Here is an 18,432-nt window from a genome sequence, read left to right as displayed (position 1 = left end):
CTGTCCGAACACTAGAACATAATCATAACAGAAGTTTCTGATTATTCAGAAAGCCAATATGGTGGCAATAAAGCCGTTTAAAAGATACACTATCCCTTGAGAACTAATTATGTTTTAACTATAGTAAATAAATCTACACCTTCTGAGAAGTCCGAGAACCTTGGATCATTTCAGGCTTGAGTTCTGCTTTTAAAATGGTTTCATTTAAAAGAATGCAAACTTCCCTTTGGGGATAGGTAGGAAAGTGCCTTGTATCTCCACCAAATGAGTCAACATTAACCTTTTTTTTTTTTTCCCCCAGAAAAGGAAAGTGTGGGGGGTGCGGGGGGGGAATCCCTCACACCGAGAATTTCCTTTCAGCTACTTTCTACATATTTTAAGTCTGCGTTGGGAAGGCTTTCCTGTGCATTCCCAGAAGGTGCTGACCAGGTCCTGAGCGGGCATGGTTCGTGGTAGGATTTATGAAACAAGCAAAAATCAGGTTGGTCCACTGTCTGTGCAGGTGCTGGGGACTCTCTGAAATACTTTTGGGGGAGGGAGGAGAGAGAGACAGAGAGAAGGTATTTGTAGGAAGCTCCCAATAAGTTTCCAGAGTTCTACAGCACTCCCCGAGCGGAGGAGAAAGCGCCCTGAACCCTGATCTGGTGGTTCTTCCGCTGCTCTCAGGGCTCAGGGTAGGGGGTGGGGGGGTCTACAAGGGGTAAGAGGAGAAGCACACTTACAAGCAGGGAACAACAACACAGTGCCTCCCTGCACACTGCCAGCCGGCAGAGCTCGGCACCGGCGTGTGCAGACCGTGGTCACAGGGAGCCCAGAAGACCCCCTCGCTTGCTAAGAGGAGCTGGGTGGGCCATGTCGGGCGGGGACGGCCGGTGCCACGGGCACAGGGCATTCCCAGCAAGCAGGCCGCCTGCCTACGCGTGCCAAGCCCACTTTCCTCGTGCAAGAAGCACAGCTCCAGAAGTCTCTCTCTTGGACCCCATGAATAAGCCACTGACACCGGCCGTTCTTCTACACGGTTGAGCTCCAAGAATAAAGCGTCCTTTTCTTGGGCTGGACCAGCGGAAAACAGAAAAGGAATCTTTGTCTGTGCGGGGACGTAACACTGTCTTCTTGGAATCTCATGCTTTCCAGAAAGCTCCTTAAACCCCTCCTTCACCTGGGCTCCGAAGGCTGCGGGGGGTGCCGCTCATGCACTTTTCTAGGGGAGCGTGTGGGGGATGACTTAGCACGTTGTGAGCAGATTGCAAAAGCGCTCTCAATGGCAGGCCATCTAGGATGTTCTTTAAATAAACACGTAGACAGTCGTGTGCCCAGCCAGGGATGGTGATGGCGGAATGAGGCGAGGGGGTGGTGGGGGGGGTGGTTTAGAAACCAAACACAGACTTCTAGAACAAAGAGAAATGATTAAGGGAACATATGCAGTCAACGGCCGGAGGTTTGGCAGCAGTTAACAGGGCATATTGATGAGAAGACGGAGTTTGTGCAGCTGAAGGCCAAGAGGAAATTTCTGCAGGGAGGGGACAGCGGGGGAGGGAGGTAAGCTCAGTTTGAGACAACTGGAGGCCGCCAGATTGATTTGCGCTATCTGAGATAACTCCAGGGCCCAAACCACACGGCTCACGGTCAACAAAGAGGCATTTATGAACTTCACGAATTTTGCATTTCTGAAAATGAAGTCGCTGGAGTTTGCTTTAGCAGAAAGGAGACCCCAGGTATGCCTTCCCACCCCGGCCTGCGGATGTTCTCACAAAAGGAAACAGAAAAAGGAAAAAAGAAAAAAGAAAAGAAAAAGAAAGAAGGGACACAGCAATCGGGTCCCTGCTGCTGTGGAGTTTCTTTTCTGGTTTGCGAAGGATGTGGAATGAGAGGTTTCGGAGACCGGCGATCAGTGCGCTCCCCCGAGTTTGCCAACGGGGCATGCGGGAAAAGGGCTCTGTCACTTTGCCAATGTGACCACTTTGGTTCCCGAGGACTTCACAGCAGCTAGTGGGTGCCCTGCCAACGGGAACACGCTCCATTTCACCAGGTGGCTGGAATAAAGCTTCAAGAATTAAGACGAAGCTAGAGGACAGGCCAGTAGGAATGTGTGTGAAGATTCTGAAGGAACAATTTAAACTCAGACCCAGGCGATCCACTGGGGGGAATTCGAACCCAAGGAAACAGTCCACATTCCCCACAGTGCTACGGACGTAAAAATGTGGGAATAACTTAAATGTTCAACAGGGAAACACTGAGTACGTTGTGGTAGGTGAGGTCAACCGAATAATTCACAGTCATTAAAAATGATAGTTATATAAAAAATTTTAAAAAAAGATAGTTATGAGGAGCATGTGGGAAGAAAGGCTTGCAACACTCTGCTAAATTAAAAAACCTAAATATACAAAACGACATATACTTCTATTCCAGCTACATAAAACTCAGAGAAAAGGGAGGGAGAGAGATTTATTTAAGCTTCATTTATTATTTATTAGGCCTTATTATGATGATTTTTTTATTTTTATATGTTTATATTTTATTTAATTTTTATAAGATTTTATTTATTTATTTGACAGAGAGAGATCACAAGTAGGCAAAGAGGTGCCCCGATGATTTTTTATTTTAAAATTCCTTTAAGATTAAAAAAAAAAATTTCTTTAAGATGATTGGTTATCCTTAAAAATTATTCCAAAAAATTCTGGCCAAGAAAAGCATGGTATTTAATGTTTAGAGATATTATTAGTAATTAATTCTTCATAAATATTTCTAAGAAAAGAACTAAAAGATCTGCTTTCAAATTAAATAAGACAGGGGTGCCTGGGTGACTCAGTGGGTTAAGCCTCTGCCTTCAGCTCAGGTCATGATCTCAGGGTCCTGGGATCCACCCCCGAATCGGGCTCTCTGCTCTGCGGGGAGCCTGCTTCCCCCTCTCTCTGCCTTCCTCTCTGCCTACTTGTGATCTCTCTCTCTCTCTCAAATAAATAAATAAAATATTTTTAAAAAATTCAATTAAATAAGACAGTAAGAGTTATCTATAACACCCATTTTATTATGAGCAAAAGTGTATTTGATAGTATTAAGGAGTAGAAATTCTTAAAACCAATCTGTTCATTTACTTGCAACCAAAGCCTTAAAAATTTTACACCTTCTGACCCAGTGACCATCTTTCCAGAAATGCATCCTGAGCAGTATTCAGACAGGGAAACAAAATAACTCAGGGGCACAACTGTTCATCACAGCCTCACAACGGGAAAAGCTGGAACAACATGAAAACCTCATAGCATCGTCACATGAACACTATCCACTCGCCATCAGTGATACAGGCAAGAAGCCCATTGGACGCCGAAAGGTGATTTAATCAGAAGGCAAAACCCTATTCACAGCATGGATCTAATGATGTCTCAAAATATACTTTTTTGAGTTGCTAAGAAATACAGCACAAGGGGCGCCTGGGTGGGTCAGTGGGTTAGGCATCTGCTTTCGCCTCAGGTCTTGATGTCATGATCCAGGGGTCCTGGGATCGAGCCCTATGCTTAGCAGGGAGCCTGCTTCTCCCTCTCCCCCTGCTTGTGCTCTCACTCTCTTGAAAATAAATAAAATAAAAAAAAAATACAACACAGTATTAGCTCTGGTTATTTTGAGGAGTGTAATTATTTGGAAAACAAAACAAAAACAACCACCAACAACAGAAAAGTACAAAGCAGAAAATAAGTCCCCCTTCTCACTAAAAGTGTATTATCTTCTAAACTTTCTCCTCTTTTAAACAAATACACAGCTACGTTTTACAAACTTGGTTTCTGATGATTGGCGCAATTCCTCACTGTGGAGCTATGAAAATGATGCTGTATATGAGGTCCGGTTCCGGACATTCTCATCACACGGACAATAAAGACGAACGCTTGGAAGTAGCATGTTTGGTCCCACTTATGTAAGCTGTTTCTTCCCATGTGCATTTCTAGAAGCACACAGGACACACGGCAGCATCCCCAGAAGGTGGACGTGGAACCAGCACATCGCGATTTCAATTTCTTCTTCACGTTGTCCCCTGTCATCTCTGGATGGGAAGATTTCAAGCGGCTTTTATTTTCTTCTTTATCCTTTTCTGGGTTTCCTAGTATTTCTACACTCGGGGTGCATTCATTTTACAACCAGGAAAAACATTATTTTAAAAAAGATGTGTTTAAACTCAGCTTTGCTCTAAGTGGGTCAAGCACACACCCGCCCGCTTCCTGGTTGAACAAGCTCATCTCTTTGGAGAGACCGCAGTTTTGCGATGCAAGGGCAGCCCACCCACTGGGTTTTTGCCAGGCTCGCTGCATGGACCCCCCCGTCCGCCCCCCGAAAAGCACACGGTGCACGTTCACTGGTGCCTGCCCCTCACTCCCCCTCCCTGGGGAGCCCGAGCCCGAGCCCGAGCACTGCTGACAGGCTGAGTCTGCTCACTGTCCCTGCACAGGCGGCCTCCCGGCTGGGGAGGCGGCGGGCCCGAGGCCGCCGGCATCCTTGGGCCATGGAGGAGCTTCATCAGCTCGTGTTCTGACGCACAGGCTGTGTCTTTTCTTTGATATCTTTCCCCCTGGGAGTTTCAGCTCTGGCATCTCCTTTATTCTCGGTGTTCACAAAGACACACTGTCAGACAGCACCCCCCACCCGCCATGCTTTCTGTGAAAAAGAACCCAGTTAAGGGCGTAGGGATGAGGCAGGAGGAGAACCCAGAAAGTGAGACGTTTATAAGTCCCTATTTCTGATTTTTAATTTTTAAAGACTTTCTTGGAAGATAAATCCCGCTATTCATAACCCCACTGACACCTACGTAGTTCAAAGGAAACAGCGCTAGACCTCATTTCAGAAATTTTTAAAAAATACATGACATGGCAAACGCCAACCATCATATTCAGGCAGTACTTTTTTTAAAGTTAAAAAGCTAAAATTTCAAAGATATTTTTGTTTTTAAAAAGTCGGATTCTATCCATGCAATCGGTTTTTTTTTGTTTTTTTTTTTAATTTTAAAGCTGCCTTCAATGTAAGACTGTTCAGCACTGTTTTTAGGGAAAAAAGCACAGCGGCTTCTGTAACACCGCGGGAAACGGAGCGAGGAGCGTGGAGGGCTCTGGATGCCGCAGTGACTTCTGAACGGGCAGCGAGGCGTGTGGGTGCAAAGCTGGGGTTGACAGTCCCAAGGAAGCACAGTGCCACCCAGGGACCTGGAGACGTTGGGGGAGTAGGAGGGGAATCCTGGCAGGAAAGGACTGGTTCCCCAGGAACTTCGCAAACACCCCAGCAGAGCAGAGTCACGCAGGGAATCAGATCAAGATTCAAATTCAAATCCCAGCGTTGGCGAAACTGACATCGAGGACGGGGCTCCCCCCTCTCTAAATCTCTCGGGTCACTCGGGAAACGGAACATTTCTTCTGGTTTCCGTAAGAAGGAAACAGAATACAGGTGGGGGGTTGGCACTAGGTGGGTACTTAAACATACAGCTTTCTCTTTATTGCGTGGATCCTAGAACTTCCTGCTGTCAGAAGACCTCCCGTGACTCTTTCCTGGGCTTAAAGAAGACGGTGGTCAGGAAGAGGGGGGAGCAGTGGAATGTGTGCGTGTTTTAGGACACTTCAAAAATGCTAGAAATAATGCACACACACCCCCATTCTTATCTAGACATGCACTGGCATCTGCACACGGGGCTACAAAGCATTTAGACTGACACTGGTAATTGCGGTTGGAAAATATTCCCTTTCAGTTCTCGGGTCTCTGAATCCCCTCAGTGAAGCTATAAGCTGTTGGCTGAACTAGCTATTTGGCTGAATTTTACTTATTTATTTATAAGGTGGGTTTTGTTTGTTTGTTTGTTTTTTGTTTTTTTAATTTGAAAGAGAGAGAAATCACAAGTAGGGGGAGTAGCAGAGGGAGAGGGAAGCAGGCTCCCTGCTGAGCAGGTAGCCCAAGGTGGGCCTCCATCCCGGGACCAGGGGTTCATGACCTGAGCCGAATGCACTCTACGACTGAGCCACACAGGCGTTCCTAATGGGCTGACTTTTTTAAAGACAGCACTTTCTTTAGGTGATCACTTGCCATTAATTTTGGTGGCTGACGCACAGAGGCACAAAATACGGTGGTTTGGTTAACATATTCTTCCCTTATCTTCTTCTGGCTTTGACATTTAAAGCTCTAACAACCTGTTAGCAGTCCACTCTAGGAATACTGTAAATAAATACACTTTACATCCTGTTCGCTGTCCCCTTTCTTGCTGTTCAACTGTAGGCGAAATGGGAATTTGGACGATCCCCCTCTGGGACCCCCCAGAAGCAAAGGCCCCACCGGTACCTCTGCTGAAGGAGGCCGGTGCGTTGGACCCTCTGGTCGAGATGCTGTTTAATTCCCGTATCTCCTAGCATGGCAACCACTCCGGGTCTTCCGCTAACGTTCCCCCGCTCCCACAGCATGATGGAACCTCCACTACTAAATCATTTCATGGCTCGCATGGATCCAGCATTCAGAACGGGGCAACTGTCTAGCAGACCAAGCATTTATTGATGCTGGTCAGTATTATTCAATCCAGATGAACACACACCACTATGTCTTATCCCGACATTGGACCTGAGCATCACCTCTTTCTACCTCTGATACAGTTACAGAATTTGCAGGTGGACAGGAGGCTATGTATTTGGAGACTGTCACAGCACCGACAGCTATGACCTTGACCGTGTCCAACAGCGGTCCCGACCCTAGATCCTCCCCTCCTGGACGCCAGCCTTCCCTGTACAACCAAACGCAGGAACTCCAAGACGATATGCTAAGCCCTCCACTGAGTTACAGGATCTTCTCAACCCACCACTCAGGCCAATCAGAGTGCATCCCCTGCAGCTGGATGTGGAGGGGCTCCCCACATCGCCACGAGACGTCTACCCCAAGAGAGGGCCTTCTGCTGGGAGGCAGGGCTGCCAGCTCAGGAGACAGACGCTGGTGCTTCTTGAGCACGTAGCGAGCCGACATCTGGGAACCGCTTTCCTGCAGGCACTGGGTAGACTTTCAACATATGAGGAATTCCTACATGACTCTCCGTTGGCACCCAGATTTCCCAAATATTCACTCCTCACCACACAGGTTGCTCCATCTGTCTGTCCATCCCTCATTTTTCTGCCCTGAGCTATGTGAGTTGCAGCCATCACCTCTCTTTATCCCTCTGTATGTCCGTGTGTCTTTCCTAAAAATTAAGGGCTTATTCTACGTAATCAGAGTACAGTGATCAAAATCGGGAACTTCATACTGTGATCTAACACTATTATCTAATCTGGGGGTCAGCAAACCTATTCTATGAAAAGCCAGGCAGTAAACAGTTTCATCTTTGCGAGCCACTGGGTTTCTGTAGGAACTGTTCAGTCCCACAGTCCAGGCACAGAAAGCAGCCACGGACGACACATAAATAAGTAAGTGTGTCTGTGTTCAGCAAAACTTTTTAGACACCGAAATTTAAATTTGGGGGCACCAGGATGGCTCTATCATTAAGCGTCTGCCTTCAGAGAAGGTCATGATCCCGGGGTCCTCGGCTCAAGTCCCGCATCAGGCTCGCTGGTCAGCGGGAAGCCTGTTTCTCCCTCTCCCACTCACCCTGCTTGTGTTCCCTCTCTCGCTATGTGTCTCTCTGTCAAATAAATAAAACCTTAAAAAAAAAGAGAGAGATGTAAATTTCATATACTGTTCATGTGTCACAACATAGTATGTTTTAAAAAATTAACAGACTTAATTAAAAAAAATTTTTTTAAGATTTTATTTATTTATTTGACAGAGAGAGACACAGCGAGAGAGGAAACACAAGCAGGGAGAATGGAAGAGGGAGAAGCAGGCTTCCTGCCACTGAGCAGGGAGCCCGATGCGGGGCTCGATCCCAGGACCCCGAGATCATGACCTGAGCCAAAGGCAGAAGCTTAACCCACTGAGCCACCCAGGCGCCCCAGGGCCGTGGTTTAATATTAGGTTCACTCTTTGTACAGCACAACCTCACAGGTTTGGACAAACGTACACCCCCTACGTGGAACAGTTCCCAGCACCCCAACTATTCATCAACTATTCATCCTCCCCCTTTTCCTTCTCCCAACTCCTGATGGCTTCATCGTCTCTGCAGTTCTGCCTTTCCTAGAATGTCGTAGAGATTTTATTCTTTACATTTTGTTCCCAATCATTTAAAAATGTAAAAACCACTCTGAGCTTGTAAGTGGTACAAAGTCGGGCAGCCGGCCAGATTCGGCCCGAGGACCACAGTCTGCCAAATCCTGATCTCATCTACAGAATGTATCCAAATTTCACCCACTGCCCGAACAATGCCCTGGACGGTAAAGCACAACCTTCCTTCTGGTTTGGGATCAAACCCAGATCACTTGGTGAGGTTAGCTGTCACCTCCCTTGACTGGCTTCCATTCTTTAGTCTTTGTCTTTCATGATTGAGACCTTTTTGGAAGAGTGTTAGACATTACGGGTATTTTGTTTTTTCGTTTGTTTTTAAGATTTTATTCATTTACTTGACAGAGATCACAAGTAGGCAGAGAAGCAAGCAGAGAGAGAGAGGAGGAAGCAGGCTCCCTGCTGAGCAGAGAGCCCGATGTGGGGCTCCATCCCAGGACCCTGGGATCATGACCTGAGCTGAAGGCAGAGACTTTAACCCACTGAGCCACCCAGGCACCCCACGGGGATTTTGTAAAATGCCTCTTGATTTAGACGATCTGGAATCTCCTCCTGATGGGACTCAGGCCAGCATCTTGGGCAAGAACAAAGCTCTAAGCGAGGCTGCATCCTTCCTGGTGCATCATGTCCGGAGGCCCTCCCAGATGCGGGGTCCCGTGTTGGTGAGTTAATCCTGATCCACCTGGTTAAGGTGGTATGTGCCAGGTTTTCCACCACAAAGTTACTGTTTTTCCATTGTAATTAACAAGTACTTGTGGAGAGATCAATATCCTGTTTTTCATAACATGCAACCTACTAGTTTTAGCATCCAGGGCCCAATCTCACTTGAATAGATTATTTATTGCATGGTTGCCAAATAATGATTTGATTTCACGAGTTCTTCTGTGTTTACTGGGCGGGATGCTACTGTAAGGAAGACCCTGTTTCTCCCTCACTTATTTATCTATTTAGTTATGTCAGAATGGATTTATGGATTCATATTTGATTTAACAGATTACATGTTTTCCTGTCATTATTTATTTTGATGCTCAAAACTGCCCCAGATTTGGCAGGTGGAAGCTCCTTGACCCTGCCTGGATCCTGTTGACATGTCCCTGTCATCTTTCAGTGGTTCCTCACTTTCTGGCATAAGAAGAGGTTCCTGACTCACTTTCAAATTTCTCCGTCCCAGCCTTGGAATCAGACTTTTCTCCATACAGCTCTGGTTCCTTTTAGCAAAAAAATAATATTTATGTATTTATGTATTCATTTGGAGATAGGGGTGGGGAATGCAAGAGGGAGAGAGAGAATCTCAAGCAGACTTCACACTGAGCACAGAGCCCAAGTGGAGCCCCATCCCACAACCCTGAGATCATGACCTGAGCTGAAATCAGGAGTCAGATGCTTAAACTGACTGAGCCACCCAGGCGCCCTGCATAATAATGACATTTATAAAACAGATCTGGATACTAGGAAATAGCAAAAAAGTATGTTCCCTTCCTTACTTCCTTTTTCCCTTCCTTCCTCCCTCTGACCCCACCTCCCACCCCATCCATCCATCCGTCCATCCATCCGTCCATCCGTCCATCCGTCCGTCCATCTGTCCGTCCATCCATCTGTCCATCCCTCCATCCATCCGTCCATCCATCCATCCATCCATCCATCCATCCATCCATCCATCCGACCATCCGACCATCCATCCGTCCATCCGTCCATCTGTCCATCCATCCATCCATCCATCCATCCGACCATCCGACCATCCATCCGTCCATCTGTCCGTCCATCCATCCATCCATCCATCCGTCCGTCCATCTGTCCGTCCATCCATCCGTCCATCCATCCATCCATCCATCCATCCATCCATCCATCCGACCATCCGACCATCCATCCGTCCATCCATCCATCCGTCCGTCCATCCATCCATCCATCCATCCATCCACCTTAAAAACCGCTGAAGTCCATTGAAAATTCTAATTCAACACCACACGGTCCATTCTATTCTCCCTCTTTCTATGTTTGTAACTTCCTTCCCCAGTAATGAGAAATCTGGCTCCCATTATCTCGGATATTTTTACTTATTTGCTCAACACTGTAATACACAGAGAGTGGCTTCAGAACTGCGGACCCCATGCTACTGTGAAAAACAAACTCACTAACCAGCCTTGTATTTATCCGCAGTTCTTTTTTGTCTCTAGCCTGAGGGTACACGGTCCAACTCTGTGTTTACAAATTCCTTGGGCTCCTTCTTCATGTCTTTCACTTTAGTGTGGTTACCTTATTCATCTAAAATAAGGCCAGGCTTCATTGTACTTCTGTGTCCCATTATAGGGTCACTCCTCCCATCCTTGTTTTTTTCCTATTGTAATTTCTTGTTTCTTTCTTATTCTTGGTTCTGAGAATCAGAACTACACAGAAAAGCCTACTGAGAAGTGTCACCTCGTCTATACCGGGAACTCTCCCTCCAACTCCTTTCTGTAAATAACAATTCAACTGATGTCATTAGTTTCTGACTTATTCTTCCTGGTCCTTCCTTCTACACAAATGAATGGATATGTGCACACTATTTCCTTTTCTCCCTTGCAGAAAGTTACCATGCTGCAGATACTCCTGGTCTTTTGGGGTTTGTTTGTTTGTTTTTTTCCCACTCACTATGACCTGAAAACACTCTGTGAAATCTTAGAGCTCTTCCCCATTCTCTTCCAAAGCTGAGGAGTGTCCCCCTGTGTTCACGTAGCACGGCTTATTCAACAACCATCTTACAGATGGGCATTTAGGTCATCTCCGAGAGACAGCAGACTGAATACCTTCATTCTCACATATTTTTGTGTTATTGAAGTGGATCTTCGGGTAAATTCCTAGGACTGGGATGCAGAGTCAGAAGGCGAATGTGTATGTAGCTTTGTGAGATGCTGTGGGAGTTCCTACATTACGAATGAAACTACCACACGGATGGCACACCTGTGCCCCCACCACCTCACCAGTACAGCATGACGTCACACCTTTTCCATTTTAGCCGTGTGAGCTGATGTTCAGTGTAGTTGTAATTTGCATTTCTCTTACCTGTGAGCTTTTCCTATGTGTAAGAGCCATTTCTATATATAGTATGTGTGAATTACCTGTTCATGTCTTTTGCCCATTTTTAAATGGGCATTATCTATCAGGGAATGGTCTGGCTTTATCTGTGGCGTCTTGCCAATATTTTCTCCCAGGTTATTGTCTTCTGATTTTGTGTATGGTGTTTTTTATTTTTTACCATGCAAAAATGTTTGATTTTTTTCTTATATTTATGTAACTGACTGTATCACTCTTTTACTGCCTCTTGTTTTTGTTTCTTTAGAGCCTACACCCAAGTTCCATAGGAACTCATCCACTTGTTTCTGGTATTTATAGGATTTTACTTTAAGTTTAAATCCCTGATCGATTTGGGGTTTATTTTTATGTATGGTGAAGAGGATGGGTCTGATTTTGTCCTCTTCCCCCCTGTCAAATTGTCTAGGATGATTTGTTTAAAAGTCTACCTTTGGCCTACAAATTTGAGATGTCACAGTTATCGAATACTACATTTCTCTATGCACTTGGTTCCATTTCTAGACTTTCTATTTCATTCTGCTGGTCTTCAATTTATTTATTTTACTTTTTTTTTTTTTTAAAGACTCCATTTATTTAATTGAGAGAGAGAGAGAGAGCATGAGAAGAGGGAGGGTCAGGGGGAGAAGCAGACTCCCTGCCATGCAGGGAGTCCGATGTAGTACACGATCCCAGGACTCCCGAATCATGACCTGAGCCAACGGCAGTCTCCCAACCAACTGAGCCACCCAGGTGCTCCTGGTCTTTCCATTTATTCACATGCCAATATCATGCTGTTTTAATTATAGAAGCTTTATAGTGTGTTTTAAGATCCAGCAAGGCTAGTAACACCTCATGGCATTTTATTTTCATTGTTTTCCTGACTTATTGCATATTTACTTTTCTAAACAAATGTTAGCATCCACTTGCCTAGCTTATTGATTTTAAAAATGGTATTTTTTGCATAAGTGCATTAAAGGTATAAATTAACTTAGGGAAAGGGGTACCTGGGTGGCTCAGTCAGTTGAGTATCTGCCTTCGGCTCAGGTCATGATCCCAGGGTCCTGGGATCGAAAACCACATCAGGCTTTCTGCTCAGTTGCAGGGAATCTGCTTCTCCCTCTCCCACTTCCCCTACTTGTGTTCCCTCTCTTGCTGTGTCTCTCTCTGTCAAATAAATAATTAATATCTTTTAAAAGAATTAACTTAGGGAGGACTGATATTTTGGTGATCTCAAACTGTCCTATCTACCAGCAGGCAACATCTTACATTTTTTCCAGGTTACTTTTGTGGATTTCAGACATGTTTCAAAATCATCTCATGTAAATTTTACACATTTTTTTGGTTAAGTTCATTCATTAGGTATTTTATCTTATCTCTTGCTATTGTGATTGCATACCACAATATCTTTTGCTGGTTACTGTTTGTATATACAAAGACTATAGATTCCCACACATTAATTTTATATCTTGCTCTCTCATTGAATTCTTTTAGTGTTCGAGTTAGAGAACCAATGATTCTCTAAGGTGTTCCAGGCATACTATTATAACATCTGCAAATAGAGATAGTTTTTCTTCCTTTTCAATTATGCCTCTGTTTGGATTGGCCAATACCTTACGTGCAATGCTAAGTAGAAGTAGAGCTACTGACTATCCTCCTTGCCTTGTTTCTGTCCTCAGTGGAACCCTTAGTTTTTAGGGTTCCTCCACTAAGACACTATCTTTAGTATTCACACACACATGCAATCACATTAAGAAAAAAACGATTAATTCTTATTTTGGGAATATATTTATCAAGACAGGATGTTGAATTTTATGAAATCCTTTTTCAGCATCTATGGAGACAACCATGTGTTTTTCCTCCTCCACTCTATTAACATATTAAAGAACTGATATAGCTATAAATATATTAATTTGTTTGTTCCAATATCAAACTCCTGGAAAAAAATATTTGATCACGGTATGTTATTTTCTTAATGTGGTGCTGGATATTTTTTATTTCCATATCAAGGCTCAGAAGTGATACTGGTCTGTAATTTTCTGTGTTGTCTTTAACAGATTTAACATATTATCTACTTCCTTAAAGAGGATCTGAGTTTTTTTCTTCATTTGCTTTGTGGCCATGCTCTCTCTACTGAAGTCTTGCCTATCAGCAAGAATTAAAAAGTTTTGGCTAATGATCCTATAGGACAATTCCTAGAGAAGCCTTTTCTATTTCTTCTTGAAATGGCTTTTGTACTCCTGGTCTGCCTCAAATCTCTTTGCATCTGCAGTTCTGTATCATTCACAACATGTGGGGATCAACCAGTGAGTCCCATTACCACGGACTAAGTTAAGGAATTATGCCTATGAATCTGAACTGAGGCTTCCCCCTCACCCGCCCACTGTCAGGCTAGACACGTACTAGACTTTCTCAGGAAGGTATGCACCAGGTCTGGTAGAGATCAGCCAGAATGATCAGGTCTCCTGACATTTCACAGAGCATTCCTCACATTTAACAAGACACAGGTCACATGGGAAACCATTTGAAGTGTCTCAATCATCTCCATTAAAACTTTAGAAAAAAACTGAGAACATACTTAGATGTTTTGTGCTGCCTTTTTCACTCAGTTTTAACAGAGGACTCAGTCTTTATTAGAAACCACCAAGCTCAACCGAGGTGGGATCCTGACCATAGAGTCAAGATCATAGAATCAAAGGTGCCTCCAGGGTTAGGTCCTCTAACAAAGATGCACGTTGGAATCTGCTGTGGAGTTTTAAGGAAACAAAAACAAAAACAAAACACATAGATGTTAAGGCCTCATCTTAGACCCATCGAATCCCAATCTCCAGAGAGATTGGCTATGCCCTAAGTAATCAGGATACAGGTAGTCCAAAGGCTGGTGTCCTGAAACCATTTCACCAAAAGCTCTTTCTCAATAATTTTTTTTAAAAATTAAATTTCTTGAAAAATCTCCAGAGCTACAACATTAAAGGGTGCCCTTCTCCTCTGGCCATCACAGCTCCTGAAATAAAGTATTGCATTTTTTTTCTATCCTCTAAGATAACACAGAAACATGCCCACAAATGAGGAGATTTTATTTTCTAGAGCTAAGGTGGTGATTGGTAGTTAAGGACAAGGGGAAAGAGGGAAAGGCACGAGGGATTGGCAATCAGACAGAAAGTGTACACCAGTGAGTGCCACTGTATACAAGACTGTGACTTGGAAATGTCTGAGTTCCTTGTTAGTGTTCTGTTCCCCTAGATTGACTTCTTTCACAGACACCAGAGGTCAAGCCTGGGTAGTTTTCAGCCCCATGAAGCATGTTAAGGGACAGGGCAGTCTCAGTCTCTCCTTCTCCCTCTCTGTCTCTCTCTCTCTCACACACACGACACTTGCACTCGTGGTCACTACCTCATTACGAAAGGCTTCCAACAGCAAGGATACCAGCCAACACGCACCGTCTTCCCCTCACTATAAACATTTCTCCAAGCCCGGGGCGCCTGGGTGGCTCAGTTGATTAAGCATCTGACTCTTGATTCCAGCTCAGGCCATGATCTCAGGATTATGGGATCGAGCCACGCATCAGGCTCTGTGCTCAGTGGGCGGAGTCTGTTTGCTATTCTCTTTCCATTTTCTCCTGCCCCCCCCCACCACTCACAATTTTGCTCTCTCTCTAAAATAAATAAATCTTTTTTAAAAAAGGAATTTCCTCAAGGTCTTGTGAGCTAATTAATTAATGAGCCATGTATCTTCAATCACAGGTAAAGAATAAGTCTTTAGGTCCTCGGAAAGTATAGCAAGGTTACTGCATAATCCAATGGTATCATTTACTAAGCACCCAACCATGCGATTTTTTTTCACTTCAACAATCCAGTGGCTCTCGTGATGGTCACTGGCATGTGGTCTCATTTTACTCACGAGGAAGTGGAGGCTGCAGAGGTTAATGGCCTGGTGAGGTCCCAGAACAGTTAAAACTTTGCCTGGATCAGAGGCCCACTCTGTGAGTCACTACCCAAAAAAACCAAAATAAAACAAAACAAAAAAACTCTCCTTTTACCAAAACAAAATTTGAAGGCAGAAATGCCACCAGTCTCTTAAAATGCATTTTCAAGTTGTGGAAGTCTGGCGGTCCTGGGGGTTACACCCTTTCCTGGAAAGTTATGAAAATGTACACCCAACATGGAAAATCAGAATGGGGTTCCCGCATTTTTTTTTAAAGAATTAAAATAGAGTCATCTTAAATTAAAAAAAAAAAAAAAAAAGAAAGAAAGAAAAGAAAAACCAGCACACTTGCCCCAAAGTCCGTTTGCTCAGCGCTTGCCTGCCCGAGTGGGCGCTTTCCCTACTCTGTGTGCATTCTTGTTTCAAAAATGCCAATCTTTCTTCACCAAATTTACATCAAAACTTGCATCGTTTCTTTACCTACAGAGCCAAGGGGCTGCTGACAGAGCCGGGCACACAAAGCGACGAGAAGGTAATGAATTTCTTCCTCTAGAAAGGGGGGCTCCACCCCGCCACTCAGGCCCTCCCGGGGGCCCCTCTTTCCACCCCAATACCACTGCCGCTTGGAGGATAATTAGGAGCACGGATTTCCTGCCCTGCCAGTTGGCCTCCAAACCATTGCTTCTTTCACCACCTTGCTGCCCCCTAGATCACCCTTCCCTCTCTCTCTCCCGGCCCAGGCCTCTCTCCAGGGCCCTCCTGGCACCCCACCCTGCCGGAGATCAAGCAGCGTGTCAGAGCTCGTTCACCAGGAAGCTTAGCACCAGCTTAACTCTCCATTCACTGGGACAAGGGGCCCCTTTCTTTAATGCACGGCTTTGCTCCGAGAGACGCTGGGTTTACGGCCCCTGTGAACTCAACCTGGTTCAGCATCCAATTCTAGAACAGGGTTTTGTGCAAATGGTTATTTTCCGACCCGCCCCACTCCCCAGCTGCATTTTCGACCCAACCCTGCTGGCCCCCTTGAGGCCGGCTTCTGGGGAGGCTCGGTGCCGGCAGCCCACCTAATATCCTGCTCCTTTGCTCAATTCTTCGATTGTTTCGGCAAATGTTAGCATTAATTCTCCAACATTTCCCAGCTCTACTATCACATCAACTGCAAAAAGAGCGAGTTTCTCATCTTTTCCGATTTGTACTCTCGTAGTTGAGGTCTGTCATCTACTGGGATGATATCCAGCACCGGGGGAGATAGTGGACTTCTGGTCTTGTTACTGGTCTTCGTGGAAATACACTGAGCGTGTCTCCATCAAATGGGACGCCAGCTCTAGGGTCCGGGGGACCTCACTCACTTTCTCCCAGCACCGGGTCTCAGCCTCTCCTCTCACAGATCCCCCCACGGGCTCTGGGAAACACTGTTTCAGGCTCAGGAGTAGCAAAGGATCCCCTGAATGGCTGGTCTCTGGAGACACCCTCAACCCAAATGGCTCCGACCTCCCACCCCCACCTCGGCAAGCTTTCCCTGCAGCTCAGCTGGAGAACGTCTGTCTCCCGGACAGCTGCAGGGAGCGACCATATAGGATGTCATTACAGGACGGGCAATATCCTTGCCCTGATTCCAACAAGATACTTGTGCTCGGAGAGGAGGAGGAGGAGCGGATGGAAAGTCCGTTTTCCTGGGGTTTCCCGGGAATTTTCTCTCCTGATAACTACCTTCATCCTGCCTTTTGCTGCCCCTTTAAAGAGAAAAGGGCTTCCCACGTGTTAATTGTTGAGCGTTTTTACTGCCCTTTTATTTTGCTTGACATCTGATAATCAATCTTCTGTATATGTTTATATACGCTTTTCTATTTAAACTTTTTTTTTTTTTTTTTAAATCTAAAAAACATAGTACCATACCGCCAAAGGTGTCAGGAAACGCGCTCAAATAAGGACGGGCTCCAAAGACTGCCCTGCCAACGAAATGCCAGTAAAACCTGAAACCCGGTTCAGACACACTGGGAAGGTTCCAACATTTAAGACTTAAAGAACTTCTTTATTCCAGTAAATCAGCTTCCCTGTGAATACCATCAAAATCCTATGCTTTAATGGGTGAGGGACTATCAGAGGAAGGGGCGGGAAGGAAAGGATGTGCACAAGTACAAAATTTAATTTAAAAACTATTATGAGAAGTTTAATCCCCCCCCACCCAAATACATAAATCTTTCCCATGCATTTTCTTTGTTTCATTTTTCTTCAAACAAAAAACAAAAAACAAAAAACAACAACAAAACTTTTTAAAAGCATCCTGAACCATTAGAAGCCATGAACAGGGTAAGTCAGTGGAATAGAGTTTTTAATTACAAATATTTATTTACTGGATTCCTAATCATTAAAACGCCACATCAGATAGGGGAATGCAAAGGAATTTTGCTTCCCCCTTACCTCCCCACCCCCTATCCCGCCCCCCCCCCCAATCCATGAGGGATGAGGTGCCACTTTGATCTCTACACAGAAACTCAATGATGTCCCCATCTTTTGGGGGAGGGCTGGGCCACTGACTAAGCCCAGGGGAGGTGCTTTCCTGGGGGCATCCATGGGGGCACCCTGCTGATGCTGAGCCCCAGTCTCCTCGCAGATAAATCTGGACCCTACCCTTTAACCCCCCAGGGCCCCTCGAGGAATGAGTGTATCACACTGCCACGCATGCTGCGAGCACGTAGCTGATGTCAGCTCCTTCCTGCCGGCAAGGGGACATGAAAGAAGGTACACAAGGCTCCTTGGCTGTACCTTTTCTAGGAAAGGAGGCGGCTCCCACCTTCCAGTTTGAGCCAGGTATACAACAGGGCACACCGCGCCCTCGTCGGAGGTGCTCAGAATGTTCTGGAGAAAGAGGAACAATCTGGCCTTCCGTTCCTACCCCATCGGACTGAAAGGAAGCTTCAAAGAAAAGCACCTGACCAAGCTCTCAAGGACTCGCTAAACACAGTGTTGTTCCTGGTCTGCGGCTGGTACACAGGGCACCTGTGCTGATGCGCGGGCTGGGGGCGGCCTCAACCACCCCCCAAGAGGGGGCGTCAGGGCTCCTTGGGGGAACACCGCTGCCTTGTGCTTATTTCTTTTGCTTTCACCCCTCAGTGTGGCTCGGTTCTGATCCCAGTACCGTCTGTCGTCTTTTGTTAGACTCACTCCTTTCCCTCAAGCCCCTAGTTGACTGTTCGGTGACCACGTCCCAGAAAAGTCAAAGCATTTCGGGGGTGCCCAGGTAGCTCAGTCAGCAAAGCATCTGCTCTCAGCTGAGGTGATGATCCCGGGGTCCTGAGATCCAGC

General features: G+C 45.6%; 1 protein-coding gene across 1 annotated transcript in view; it reads right to left on the bottom strand.

Moving 5' to 3' along the window:
- Positions 1-18,432, bottom strand: part of HLCS (holocarboxylase synthetase) — a 205,010-nt gene that overhangs the window by 15,343 nt on the left and 171,235 nt on the right. The gene's annotated exons all lie outside the window — the stretch shown is intronic.

Source organism: Mustela nivalis (assembly GCF_964662115.1).
Source record: "Mustela nivalis genome assembly, chromosome: 1".
Classification (NCBI taxonomy): domain Eukaryota; kingdom Metazoa; phylum Chordata; class Mammalia; order Carnivora; family Mustelidae; genus Mustela; species Mustela nivalis.
This window is presented reverse-complemented; position numbering and strand designations above follow the sequence as displayed.